Raw genomic sequence first — 14209 nt, forward strand, 5'->3', positions numbered from 1 at the left:
CCTTCATCCTGTGGACAGATAAGAATGCCCCTTCTATTCCTTGAGAGGGAGGTTAAAACAATGGGTCAGCAATGTCACCCAGTGGGGAACAGAATGTGTTTTTTTCTTGGTACATGCTAGTCTTGATTTACCAGCTGGTAGTATCAGCTACATACACACCTGCCTGATGGCTCCTGTAGAGCACAGGACACCAGCTGTGCTTCATTTACATGTTTTTGGTGAGAACACCACCTTCTGTGCACAGGATTCCATCTGCACTTCATTTACATAATTCTTGGTGAGCCTGGCCCCTTCTGTGCACAGGATAACAAGCTGCACTTCATTTATTCTTGGTGAGCCCCCCCCCACACACACACTTCTGTGCACAGGATATGAGCTGCTCTTCATTTATATGTTTTTTGTGACCTCACCTTCAGTGTAGAGGATACAAGCTGCACTTCATTAATATATTTCTTGGTGAGCCCCCCCCCCCATTCTGTGCACAAGGTACCAGCTGCGCTTTAATCATATGTTTTTTTTTTTTTTTTTGTGAGTCTCCACTTCTGCACACAAGATACCATCTGCACTTCATTTGTGTGTTTCTTGGTGAGCCTCCCACTTCTGTGCACAGGATGGCAGGGCACTTCTTCCATGTGTTTCTTAGTAATCCCCCTCCCCCACTTAGCTGCACTTCATTTATGTTTCTTGGTAAGCCCCCCCCACCATTTCTGTGCAGAGGATAAGAGTTGCTCTTTATTTATATGTTTTTGATGACCCCCCCTTCTGTGCACAAGATATCAGCTGCATGTATATGTTTCTTGATGAGCCCCCCCTTCTGTACACAAGATACCAGAGGAACTTCATTTGTATGTTTCTTAGTGAGCCCCCCAACTTCTGCACACAGGATACCAGGGGCACTTTATTTGTGTGCTTCTTAGTGAGCCCCCTCTTCTTTGCACAGGATACCAGCTGCTCTTCATTTTTGTGTTTCTTAGTGAGCTGTCTCTTCTGTGCACAGGATACCAGGGACGCTCCTTCTATATGTTTCTTTGTGACCCCCACTTCTGTGCACAAGACACCAGCTGCACTTTATTTATATGTTCCTTGGTGAGCCTCCGCCCCCACCTTCTGGTCAGAGTATACCAGCTGTACTTCATTTACATGTTTCTTGGTGAACCCACCCCCATTTCTGTGAACAAAATACAAGCTGCTCTTCATTTATATGTTTTTGGTGGACCCCCCTTCTGTGCAGAGGATACCATCTGCACTTGATTTATTGGTGAGGCTCCCTTCTGTGAAGAAGATATCAGCTGCTCTTCATTTATGTGTTTCTTGGTGACCCACCCTTCTGTACAAAGGATACCAGCTGCACTTCATTTGTATTTTTCTTGGTGAGCCCCCCCAATCTGTGTATAGTATAATAGCTACACTTCATTTGTGTGTTTCTTGGGGAGCTCCCCCCTCCTATGCAAAGGAATCCAGCTGTTCTGCATTTACATGTTTCTTTAGTGACCCACCTTCTGTGCACAAGATTCCAGCTGCACTTCATTTATATGTTTCTTGCTGTGGCCCTCCATTTCTGTGCACAGCATACAAGCTGCTCTTCATTTATATGTTTTTGGTGCCCCCCCTTTCTGTGCACAGGGCATTAGCTGCACGTCATTTATATGTTTCTTGTTTTGCTACCCCATCTGTGCATAGGATACTAGCTTCACCTCATTTATAAATTTCTTGGTGATGCCCCCCAAATCTGTGCACATGATACTAGCTGTACTTCATTTATATGTTTCTTGGTGTCTCCTTCTGTGCTTAGGATACCAGCTCTACTTCATTTATACGTTTCTTGGTGACAACCCCACACACACACCTTCTGTTCACAAGATACCAGCTTCACCTCATTTATATATTTCTTGGTGATGCCCCCCCCCCCACTTCTGTCCATATGATACCAGCTGCTCTTCATTTATGTGTTTCTTGTTAGTAAAATCCATTTTTTCCTACAGACAATATGAAGGGGGTCGGAGTCTGTGTTATTGTTTCTGAGGGATTACAATGTGTTCCTGATTGCAACTCTGTTAAGGAGAGGTGGTCAATAAGGCAAGTTTTCTATTTTATATACAAGCATGCTATGATGGGCAGTAGCTTTGCTCTCTTGCAAATGGTGGCACTATTTTAACAGCATGCAGTAGAGTACAGCATTCTGATGCATAAACAAATTAATTGTTGTGTGCTATAAAAAGTAAAATGATTTGTGTAAAATCACTATTTGCTTTTTAAACTATCTTGTGCTCCTCCTTTCCAATTCATGTCATTCTTTTATGATAAGGTACCTTAGGGTCGTCACTGGAAAATGCATGAGTATAGTCTGTGGTACAAGAAGATGATATCCATAGAAATGCTAGATTTTGAAAGTTTTTCTCTTTCCCAAACTTGAGTTAATATTTTCTGTGTGGCACTGACATCACTCTATTGACAGGCACTGAAAAGCTGACAGTATTTCTGATTGATCTTACAATACTTATTGAATTTTATACATATATATATATATATATATATATATATATATATATACCACCTGAACTCAAACTTCAGAGCTATGAACCTTATGAAGATGGAATAAGTAATGAATTCAACTGGCTTGGCTGATGCAATGCAATATCCTGCAGTCTAACATTGTGCTTGATAGATTTGTGTGTGTGTGTGTGTGTGTGTGTGTGTGTGTGTGTGTGTGTGTGTGTGTGTGTGTGTGTGTGTGTGTGTGTGTGTGTGTGTGTCTGTGTGTGTGTGTAAACATTATATAAATTAACAGTCAGATCCATTGCCTTGAAAACTCATTTCACTGAAGATTCAATGAAATGATGGGAACCTATATATATCATATTTATCTATCTATCTATTTATGTATCTCTCTCTCTCTCTCTGTATATATATATATATATATATATATATATATATATATATATATATATATATACACACACACACACACACACACACACACACACACACACACACACACACACACACACACACACACACACACACACATACACACACACGAGTATAGGGATATAATATTTAGTCAAACCAGGGTTTAGTGACCTGCAGCTCATTGAAACCCAAGATAACACATGCTTTAACATGTGCCAAAATAGGGGTACATATTCCACTTTCCCCAACTTAAAGATAGTCCCCCAGATTCTGAAAGCCTTGCACGGAGTGCAGGATTAGTGCAAGAGCATCAGCAGGCAATATGTCTGACATGCAATCCAGGAATAACCTGTAGGGGCGTGCACAAGCGCTCCTGCACTAGTCCTGCACAGACTCAGCCCCTGTATGCAAATGACTCCATTTGCAGGAGAAATCCATGCAAATTAGGTGAATTTGTGATCTATGAAGCTGGAAACCAGCCGTGCAGGACTAGTGTAATCTATAGAAATGTACTCCGCCAGTAACAGAGTACATATCTGCAAATTCCAGAAAGGAGCCATGACAGCTCCAAATAAAGGGTGCATATCATTTAGAAAGCATGCCAGTGGCCAATTATAAGGCCATTGGGATGGAAAACAGTTGAAAAAAAAAATCAACTTTTATGTTGTTTTAGCCAATCTCGGCTGTTTAAGCATAGGGCAGTGGCGCGCAAATGGGATCGGGGGGAAAATAAGAAAATAAACCTAAAATAAACATTCTAACTAAAATCGCTATTCTGCCATTATAGCCAATGGCAGGCAGAATACAACATGGCCAGTGAATAGTGGTTGCTAATGGGGGAGGCTCAGTTTGAGACATGTAACTATGCATTAGCAGGCAATCCTATGCAAATGAGGGGAATGATAGTGAATCCCAGATTTCCCCTGCATGCTAGTCAGCTCCCAACAGTGTAAGAGCAGGAATAGCTTGGTGCAAGCCTAGGAGTTTGCTGACATCATAGGGGGTGTGTCAGGCATACTGTAAGCGGATTGGAGCCCTGTGACTCAGGTTTGCTCCTAGCTTAGCACAGCAAGGCAAGGGAGTGTGTCTGAGGCCACCTAGCACTCTTTACATTGCCTAAGTGGGTGTGCACAGGGGGTTTTAAAGGAAAAAAAATAAATAAATCAGGAAATAGCAGCTCTGTGCACATTTGAGCACTGTGTTTGCGCGGTGCGCCCCCGGGCTTAAACAGGAAGGCAATGGGGAAAGAAAACAGCAGTAGGAAGGTAATCTAAGAGAACTAGCATAGCTGGCAGGTGAGATGTATCAGAATCAGCCAATTACACAGGCAGCAGGTCAGGCCAGCCCAGAAGGCAACCATAAACTATGCAAACACCTTCCCCTCTTTTTTTCCCATACTCTACATCACCGGTGTATACAAGCAAGGAACATTTAACAGACAAAACAAGAAAATGATAGGGGCTGCAGCAGTCATCATACAACAACATGTGGAAGAGGCTGAGGGTGGTGAGAATATGAATGCTGTCGACCAACCCACAATGAAGAGACAGAGAAGAGTGCACAGACCCAGGATAACCTACCAGTGGCTACATGAGCTGGAGATAGTGGAGTGCTATAGGGTGGACAGGGACCTCCTACAGCAAATTTTTGAGCTGTGCCAGCCACACCTGACACACCAAACTGACAGAGGGGAACCCATCCCAGTTGATACCAAGGTATGTGTAGGCCTAGGAATACTAGCCACAGGTACCTCCCAAAGCTCAACTGGGGATATCATGGGGATCTCACAGGCATCAGCATCCAGAGTATTCCACTAGTTCCTGGATACCATGTCAGCAAATGCTGGTGGGCATGTATATTTCTTCATAACCAGTGAGGTGTTGGCCAGCAATATGCGTCTCTTCCACCAAATAGCAGAATACCCTGAGATGGTGGGTGCTATAGACTGCACGCACATATGCATCAAAGCACCACCCAGTGATCAGGGTAGGGTCTACATCAACCGCAAGGGCCTCCTCTCCATTAACTGCCAGGTCATGTGCAATGCCCAGGGCATTATAATGAATGTGTGTGCTGGCTGCCCAGGAAGCTATCACGATTCCCACATCTGGCATCTGACGCAGCTGTACCAGAGATTTTCCGATGGGGACATCCCTTACGGTCACCTAGTGGGGGATGCTGGTTAGACACTGGAGCCGTGGCTGATGACACCCATCTGAAATGCACACACACCAGAACAAGAACACCATAATGAGGCACACCCACAGACCAGACTTATAATAGACCATGTGTTTGGGATGCTCAAGTCATGGTTCCAGTGCTTGGACACATTTGGTGGAGCCTTGCTGTACTCACCAGCTACATGTACTCAAATTGTTATGGTATGTGCCATGCTACACAATATGATCCTGCAGAAACAGCTGCAGAAGGAACAGGATGGGGCAAGGCCACACAGCCCTCCACCAATGCCAAGGCCTGCACTGACACAGAGTGACTTGGAGGAGGAACAACCTGAGCCTGCTCCAGTAGGCAGATGGAGGCATGCCCAGTATGCCCTGGCCTTGGCAAAGAGGCAATGCATAGCACATACACTGACACAGTAGGGACCCAGGGAATGACATCTCTTTCTGACTCACACATACAGTACAAGGGATGCCAAACATGACACTACCTGTGCTCAACCATGTATAGGGAGTGTATTATGTGCATACGGCATAGGCAGCCCTCCAGCACCATCCTCAATACTGGCACACCCACAAGGTAAGTCAATCAACCTACCAGTTGCTGAATGGAGTAGAATCTGTCATTACCTGTATCTATGGTATGGATGTGAGCATGCAAGGGAATCGGGTGGCTGAATGGTATTCCAGCAGATAGTAGACACCCATAGTGGCAGTGACATCTGTAACAAATACTAGAGTCACTATAGTAGGCAGTGCTGCACAGGGTGACAAAACCCACTGCAGGAAATGTGCATGTCCATATGACGCACACATGCCAGTCAGGGAGTTTCACATACCCAACAACAGTCTCAGCCAGCAGGAAAGGTGTAGACAAACACAAACAGAGGCTGTGCTATGGCCTCTGAATGATGCCTATGGGTAACCTCCCCCAAAGGCCTACACAGACAGATTACAGCAGATCAGGCAGTGGGATGTTACTTCTGAAGGGTAGGAAGTCAAACACTAATATATAGGTCAACCAAAGCTAAGACCTGTAGTACACTGATATGCCTCTAGTCAGCATGATAGGTTAGAGTACAGAATGAAATGGAGTGCCTGACATACCTTTACAGTCATAGCAAATGTGTACAAGTGCCAGGTGTGCCCCCCCATCCTATGTAGACATGTAGAAACAGTAAGGTGTGCCCCCCAATCATGTGTAAAAATATAGAAACAGTCAGGTGTGTCCTCCCCAATCCTGTGTAGAAATGTAGTAACAGTCAAGTGTGCCCCCCCCAATACTGAGTATAAATTTAAAAACAGTCAGGTGTGTCCCCCACAACCCTATGTAGAAATGTAGTAACAGTCAGATGTGCCCCTACCCCCAGTCGAACATAGAAATGTAGTAACAGTCAAGTGTGCCCCCCAATCCTGAGTAGAAATGTAGAAAGAGTCAGGTGTGTCCACCCACAATCATATGTAGAAATGTAGTAACAGTCAGGTGTGCCTCCCCCCACTCCTGTGTAGACATGTAGAAACAGTCAGGTGTGCCCCTTCCCCCAATCCAGTGTAGAAATGTAGTAACAGTCAGGTGTGCCCCCCCATCCTATGTAGAAATGTAGCAACATGTATGAGTAGGTATAATACGAGTGGAGCACAGATGCCCAGAGGTGGCCAAGGTAGCAGGATAGGTTGTAGCATTTGCACAATATGCAGGACTGTGTGTGTTAGGATGGTGTGTGTTTCATATTGTGTGAGAGTGGGCAGTATGTATGCATGTTGAGGTAAGACCTGGTGGCCATTGCCCAGTACTGCTGATGACAGGGACAAGCCCTCACAACTGCAGTGCCAAAGACAATCCCCACCAGTATAACACATGCTAGCAGTAAGCCATTGTAAATGTATGGTGGTAATATGAGTCACCATCTGAACGACTGACATAGCATGGCTGTTGGGTTAGATATACAAGCAGTACACAAGGGACAGTACCCCAGACATACAGTATATATTTTCTCACTGTGAAATGGAGACATCCTTGGAATTGTACATACAGGTATGCATCACAGTAACTGGTCCTATAGTAGGGGATACCGATGATGTCTGCCCGAACACTTGCAGATCACAAAGGAGGTAGGGCTGATGTATTGGGAAACAGCTGATGTACCTGCACATGCCAGCATAACTGGAATGCCCCATGCATATCTGTGTGTCTGATGCAAGTAGTGTCCATAGCACACATGCACCCAGCTCACGCAAACACCACCCACAGGTACCTCTCTGGTTATATCCCTGCTGTGGGGAATGGGTACAATATGACCCCACCTGTATATGGCAATAGCAGAAGAATGCAGCATGCAGTGCTGGTGTCGCATACAGGTGTGCCCTAGCTGTGGGTAGCAGCCTGCCAGCATCCACACCACCTGATCAAGACTGATAGACGGTATTGGCTTGAACACCTATCACATCTAACCTGTCACCCCAGGGGGATATACTGTATGGTGGTCTGAGACTGTAGGACTGACAGAATGCAATGGCCTGCCACATCTGGCCTGCAGCAACACCTAATGCCCCACAGGCTTCTGTCAAATGCCTGTGTCTCACATGTACTGTCAATGCATGTTATGCCATGGACACCCAAATAACAACATAACACACTCCACATAAGCCATATGCAAGGGCATGTGGACAAACCACAGTAACATGTCCACCATGTCCCACTGCATGAACTGTGGATCAACAGTAACACAAACCTGTGATGGGGTGATACCCTTAGGGAAAGTATCAGAGAATGTATGCATAATGTATGGAAGAGGTTAGAATAACAGAGGGGGGTTGGGAGAATTGGCAGCATGGAATGTGCAGGGTCTGACACCAGGCTGTGTGCATACACTATCCCTGGCTGCAAACACATAAATGGGTGGCTACACACCTGCCTGTATACAACAATAGGGGTAATGTCCTTACCCATGGCCCCTGCCTCTGGGTAACCTGTGCGAACCTATACAGCTGTGAGGCATTGCCACAGCAAGATAAGCCCATACTGTCATGTTGATGGGTGTACACATATGGGATCCTCTGCCAGCACTGTACCAAGGTGCTGAACTGGATACACAGACCCAGCAGCAAGTGTCTGCAACTCCCACTCCAGAATGGCATAACTTACCATGAATATGTAGGTGTCTGCCCAACAATACCAGAGACAGCTGCAGTCACACTTGTCCACAAGACATCACTGTGAGCAAGAATGTCCACCTGACAGTACATGAGGACAGAAAACATCACTATGTATAACAGTACACATGCGAAAAAACAAAAAGACAGCTTGGAAACACCAAAGCAAATTCTCTCTCAGTTTAATGAAGCGCTTTTCATCTTGCACATATGGCAAGACTTCATCAGAAACTGAACAAACTTCAACACAAGCAATATATACACACCCTTATTGTCACATGACACTTCTAATTAAAATCGTATGTCTTAAAGGTACATCTGCATTATTACTACTTAAAACATTTCACAATCAGTGATGAAGGGCCAACCCGTGAGAGCTGCCCGTATGGTCACATTGGACCAGGATTTCATGGATGAATATAATAATTTTGAGGTCAGTGTTTGTTAGGAGAGGATACCAAGTGGACTTTTTTGAGTTTCTACTGGAAGAAGTAAAATATAAGAGAGAACAGGGGTTGTATAAACCCATTTTGTCCATCGGTTTACAAAGTGTTAAAATAAGTGACAGTGAATTACAACAAAAAGAAGTATGGAATTTAAGTTTAATAATGCCCTATAGTAGTAATGCAAGGGAAATAATGTCAATTTTGAACAAAAACTGGGAAATAATTAGGAGGGATCCTCACTTTTCTTACAAGGTGAAAAGTAAACCTTGGATTATTTATGAGGGGGACTAATTTAAAGGAATTATTACAACATAAAAAAAACACCCAGCAGTGTGGCATGTATAAATGCCAAATGTGTAATTACTGTAAATACATGAGTACAGGACAAGACATTGAAGTTAAAAATATTAGTTTCAAAATCAAATTGAAGTTTACTTGTCAGTCCAACTTTGTGGTTTATTTAGCCCAGTGTCAATGCTGTGCAGCGTTTTACATAGGTAAAACGGATAGAAGGTTAAAAGAATGAGTATTTGAACATCTATATAAAATAAAGACCCTCAACAGAGATAATGCACTGGCTAGACACATTATTTCCTATCCACAACATTAATTTTTGTTCAAAGCAATTGATTCAGTTGTTGATGATAACCTGGGGGCACTGGGGCAATGTTTTATCTGGGTTTGAATGAGACAATATCTTTAAACAGTATATTGAAGTTAAGAAATCTTAAACGTTAATGTATGGATGCATTTTTACAAAATGTGTTCATATTTGTGATATCTGACTTCATTTGACTCGGATATATAAGTTTCTGACTTCTTAGTCAACTAAGTAGTATTATATTTTGGGAGTCAACACAATAATTTGAGATATAGTATTATTAGTATATGTATGTTTGTAGATATATTTTTACCATCATTACAGGTAAAAATTTTGAAGGAAGGGTAGAGCTGAGGTGTTCTAAAATATTGTCAGTTATACTTGTTTTTTTAAAAAATGTTTTAAGTAGTAATAATATGGATGTGCCTTTATGACATAAGATTTTAATTAGAAGTGTCATGTGACAAAAAGGGTGTGTATATATTGCTGGTGTTGAAGTTTGTTCAGTTTCTGCTGAAGTCTTGCCATATGTGCAAGACGAAAAGCGCTTCATTAAACTGAGAGAGAATTTGCTTTGGTGTTTCCAAGCTGTCTTTTTGTTTTTTTGCTAGTTTGTCTTTCTTTGGTTCCTGTTTGTTGGAGTTTGTTATGACTTTGGGCAGCCCTTGTGGAACATCAACTATTCTTGATTTGACGCCACCACAACAGGATGGAGTGGGGTATTTGACACAGTTAATAGAACAATTATCTCAACGTGTGAGCCAGTTACAGACTAGAGTGGATGCCATTCCTTCTGTTGCTGCCATTGTTCAACCTTCTGCTTCTGCATTGGCAATTGGAGGTGATAGGCATCCCAATACTAGCTCAGTAACTTCACATCCAAATTCACAAACCAGAAGTGTGATATCAACTGGAAGTGATGTCACACGAACTGAACAATTGCACCAGAGGAGTAGTCCAAGTGGTGAAAGGGTGCCGGATGGCAGAGAACCTACAGGTTCAACAGTTTCAGCATCTGGTTCAATAATTCTACCTGTTTTTTCCAACAATCAACCAGGTAGTGTTATTTTTACTAAGAATACAATAACTGACAAAGGACTTAATATGAGAAGTTTTACAGGATTTAATAACATGAAAGATTTACCAACTTTTACTCAGTGGTTGGAAACGCCAATCTCATTATTCCAATCGCAATCCAACCAGTCGATACCTTCTGAAACAGAGGACTCAGGTAACATAGTTTCATTATTGCAAGACCTTGACAAAAAAATTTTTAAATATAAAAAATTATCTTTGGAAGTTATTTATTTACGTCAATGCTTGAATGAAAACATTGTTCCCAAGGGCTTGCGTGCCCACCAATACCCTATGGGGTTAGAGCCAGGTTCATTGTTTCATAAAGAACTTAATGAGTTGTTTAATAATCAGGGACTTGCCCTGTTGAACCTGATGATTAAACATTATGAGACTTCCATTAACCTTTTACAACAAGAAGCTACTAGTTTAGATGCTGCTATTAAGGGTCATGTAAACTTTTCAAGATATGCTTTTGATTACAACAGAATTTTTGACAGTATAGACCAACAAATGATGAAATTTATAGAAATTAAAGTAAAAAAAACTAGCTAGAGACCATAAAGCATATAGTGATGGGAATGCTTACCCCCCACCTCCAAGTTCACAAGTAGCAAAATCCAGCAATGCTGCTATGAATGTATTTTTGTGTAACACAACAAACAGAAATGAATCATCACATAATCTATCTGTCTCAAATGATAGTGGTGCATTTCCATCAGGTGAGGGACCTATGTCACCCCCACAGACAATTGTGAACAATACATCAGCTAATGCCCAAACTTTTCAGCATCAAGCCAACCAATACAATTTGAGATCAAAGAACAAGAAATCTCAGTCCAACAACAACTACAAAGGGAAGAATTGGATACGCAGGAGATGATATCACCCCTTATTGTACCAGCTTCCCCGACAACTAATGCTGCAAACCTTGGACTAAGGAACATCTTTATGAACAATGATAAAGATTTCAAAATCTATAACTTTTCTGATGTAACTATAGATCAACCACTGGTGGAATTATTAGCCAAGGGGCATACTTTTGTCCCCACAAGAAAAGCAGACTTAGTTAAAACATTAATTGATTTAAAATTATTTGTGAGTAAACTAAATTTGTCTATGCTTTTTGTTGACAATACTATGGTTCAGTCTAGTGCATTACATCCTTCATGTACTTTTTGTCCCCCTTTACACCCAACTTTACAATGTTTTGAACTCATTTGTGAGTTGGATTTATATAATGCTTTAGGGTTGGTTAGTAATCATAAGCAGAATAAAAGTAAGAATGTTTCATCTGTAAATGTCACTAGTGGACAACTGCATTTATTACAACTAATTCAACAAGCCCCAGTGTGTATTATGACCCCAGATAAGGGAGGGGGGCTTGTTGTTATGAATGTGGATGACTATGTCAATAAAATGGACCAAATAGTCCGAAGTCCCACATATCAGTTGGTTTCACGTAATGAGTTAAATCAAGCATATAGCAAAATAAAGTCTCATTTATATGAAATGTTATTAGAAACCAGGATTACTACTGACTTGTTCAGATATTTATCTATGCCTTCCCCAAGGATACTTGTTTTGTTTGGTATCCCCAAGTTACATAAAAATGTGAATAATCCACCTATGTGACCCTTGGTGGATGCTAGGGCAAGTATTACTTACCCTTGGGCAAAATCGATAGACCAAAAGTTGAAGAAGTATGTAACTCAAGAGAAATATATATGTAAAGATTCTTGGTTGTTTTTGTCACAAATCAAGAATTTAGAATTTAATGCTGACCTCAATTTTTTAACAGTGGATGTGGTAGATTTATATTCTTCTATCCCCCATGTGGAAGGCGTTGAACGAGTCAGTAGTTTCCTGAGAGTTAAAGTAGTAGCCTCTGATGAGGTGGCCTTAATAGGTGAAATGCTTGATATAATTTTGTATAATAATTTCATTTTATGCAATGATAAGTTATATGTTCAAAAGACTGGTGTAGCTATGGGGTCACCCTGTGGGGCAAGTTATGCCAATTTGGTAATGGCCTCATGGGAACAAGAATTTATCTTTAGTAAACAAGAAGTGAAACAGTACATTCAGTTCTACACACAGTTTTTGGACGATATTTTTATAATTTTTGAGGGAAATAAGGAAGCAGCTAGTAGACTAGTAGAGTATTTTAACAGTACCACAGATTTCCTTTCCTTTACTTATGCATTTGAAACGACTAGGATTTCATACTTGGATGTGGATCTTAGTAAAGATATGGAAAGGAATGCATATGTAGCAAAAATTTATAGAAAGGCCACATATTCAAATTCTTTATTACATTATAGCAGTTGCCATCCATGGCACCAGAAGAAATCAGAGGTGAAGGGTCAACTCGTGAGAGCTTCCCGTATGGTCACGTTGGACCAGGATTTCATGGATGAATGTAATAATTTGAGGTCAATGTTTGTTAGGAGAGGATACCCAGTGGACTTTTTTGAGTTTCTACTGGAAGAAGTAAAATATAAGAGAACAGGGGTTGTATAAACCCATTTTGTCCATCGGTTTACAAAGTGTTAAAATAAGTGACAGTGAATTACAACAAAAAAAAAGTATGGCATTTAAGTTTAATAACATCCTGTAGTAGTAATGCAAGGGAAATAATGTCAATTTTGAACAAAAACTGGGAAATAATTAGGAGGGATACTCACCTTTCTTACAAGGTCAAAAGTAAACCTTGCATTATTTATAAGAGGGGGACTAATTTAAAGGAATTATTACAACATAAAAAAACACCCCGCAGTGGAAGTGTGGCATGTATAAATGCCAAATGTGTAACTACTGTAAATACATGAGTACAGGACAAGACATTGAAGTTAAAAATATTAGTTTCAAAATCAAATTGAAGTTTACTTGTCAGTCCAAGTTTGTGGTTTATTTAGCCCAGTGTCAATGCTGTGCAGCGTTTTACATAGGTAAAACGGATAGAAGGTTAAAAGAACGAGTATATGAACATCTATATAAAATAAAGACCCTCAACAGAGATAATGCACTGGCTACACACATTATTTCCTATCCACAACATTCATTTTTGTTCAAAGCAATTGATTCAGTTGTTGATGATAACCGGGGGGGGGGGGGCACTTACACTTTTACTCGAGCAACTTGAGTTAAGTTGGCAAATACGCACTGGGGCAATGTTTTACCTGGGTTTGAATGAGACAATATCTTTAAACAGTATATTGAAGTTAAGAAATCTTAAACATTAATGTGTGTACGCATTTTTACAAAATGTGTTCATATTTGTGATATCTGACTTCATTTGACTCGGATATGTAAGTTTCTGACTTCTTAGTCAACTAAGTAATATATTTTGGGAGTCAACACAATAATTTGAGATATAGTATTATTAGTATATGTATGTTTGTATATATACAAAAAAAGAGAAAAAAAACACACTGGAACCAACACACTTTAAAGTTAGCGCTTTCATTTACTTGAATATTGTAAACTTCTTCAGACAATAAAAAAATCAAATCCCAAACCTTAAATACAATTAAAATAATGATGTCATCAATTAAACATACAACCCACCTCATTTTAAAGAAACAGTCATCAAGGCTAATAAATATATATAGTGTACATTACATTGAAAAAATTGAACAGAGATTCTGTCGCATATGAGAAAGGTTTAGCTTACCCTTTACCACCATCTAATGATAACAACAGGGGTAGGATAATAGGGGTCAATAATGTACCTGTGGATACAAGTGAAAGTAATGATGATGTTGAAGATGAATGTCCTTGTGCCACACAAGTGAGACGTAGTGAAAGAATAGCCGATAGGCAGAGAAATTCTCATTCTAAAC

This window comes from Protopterus annectens, chromosome 7.part0 (assembly GCF_019279795.1).
Source record: "Protopterus annectens isolate FY-2018-M chromosome 7.part0, PAN1.0, whole genome shotgun sequence".
Classification (NCBI taxonomy): domain Eukaryota; kingdom Metazoa; phylum Chordata; order Ceratodontiformes; family Protopteridae; genus Protopterus; species Protopterus annectens.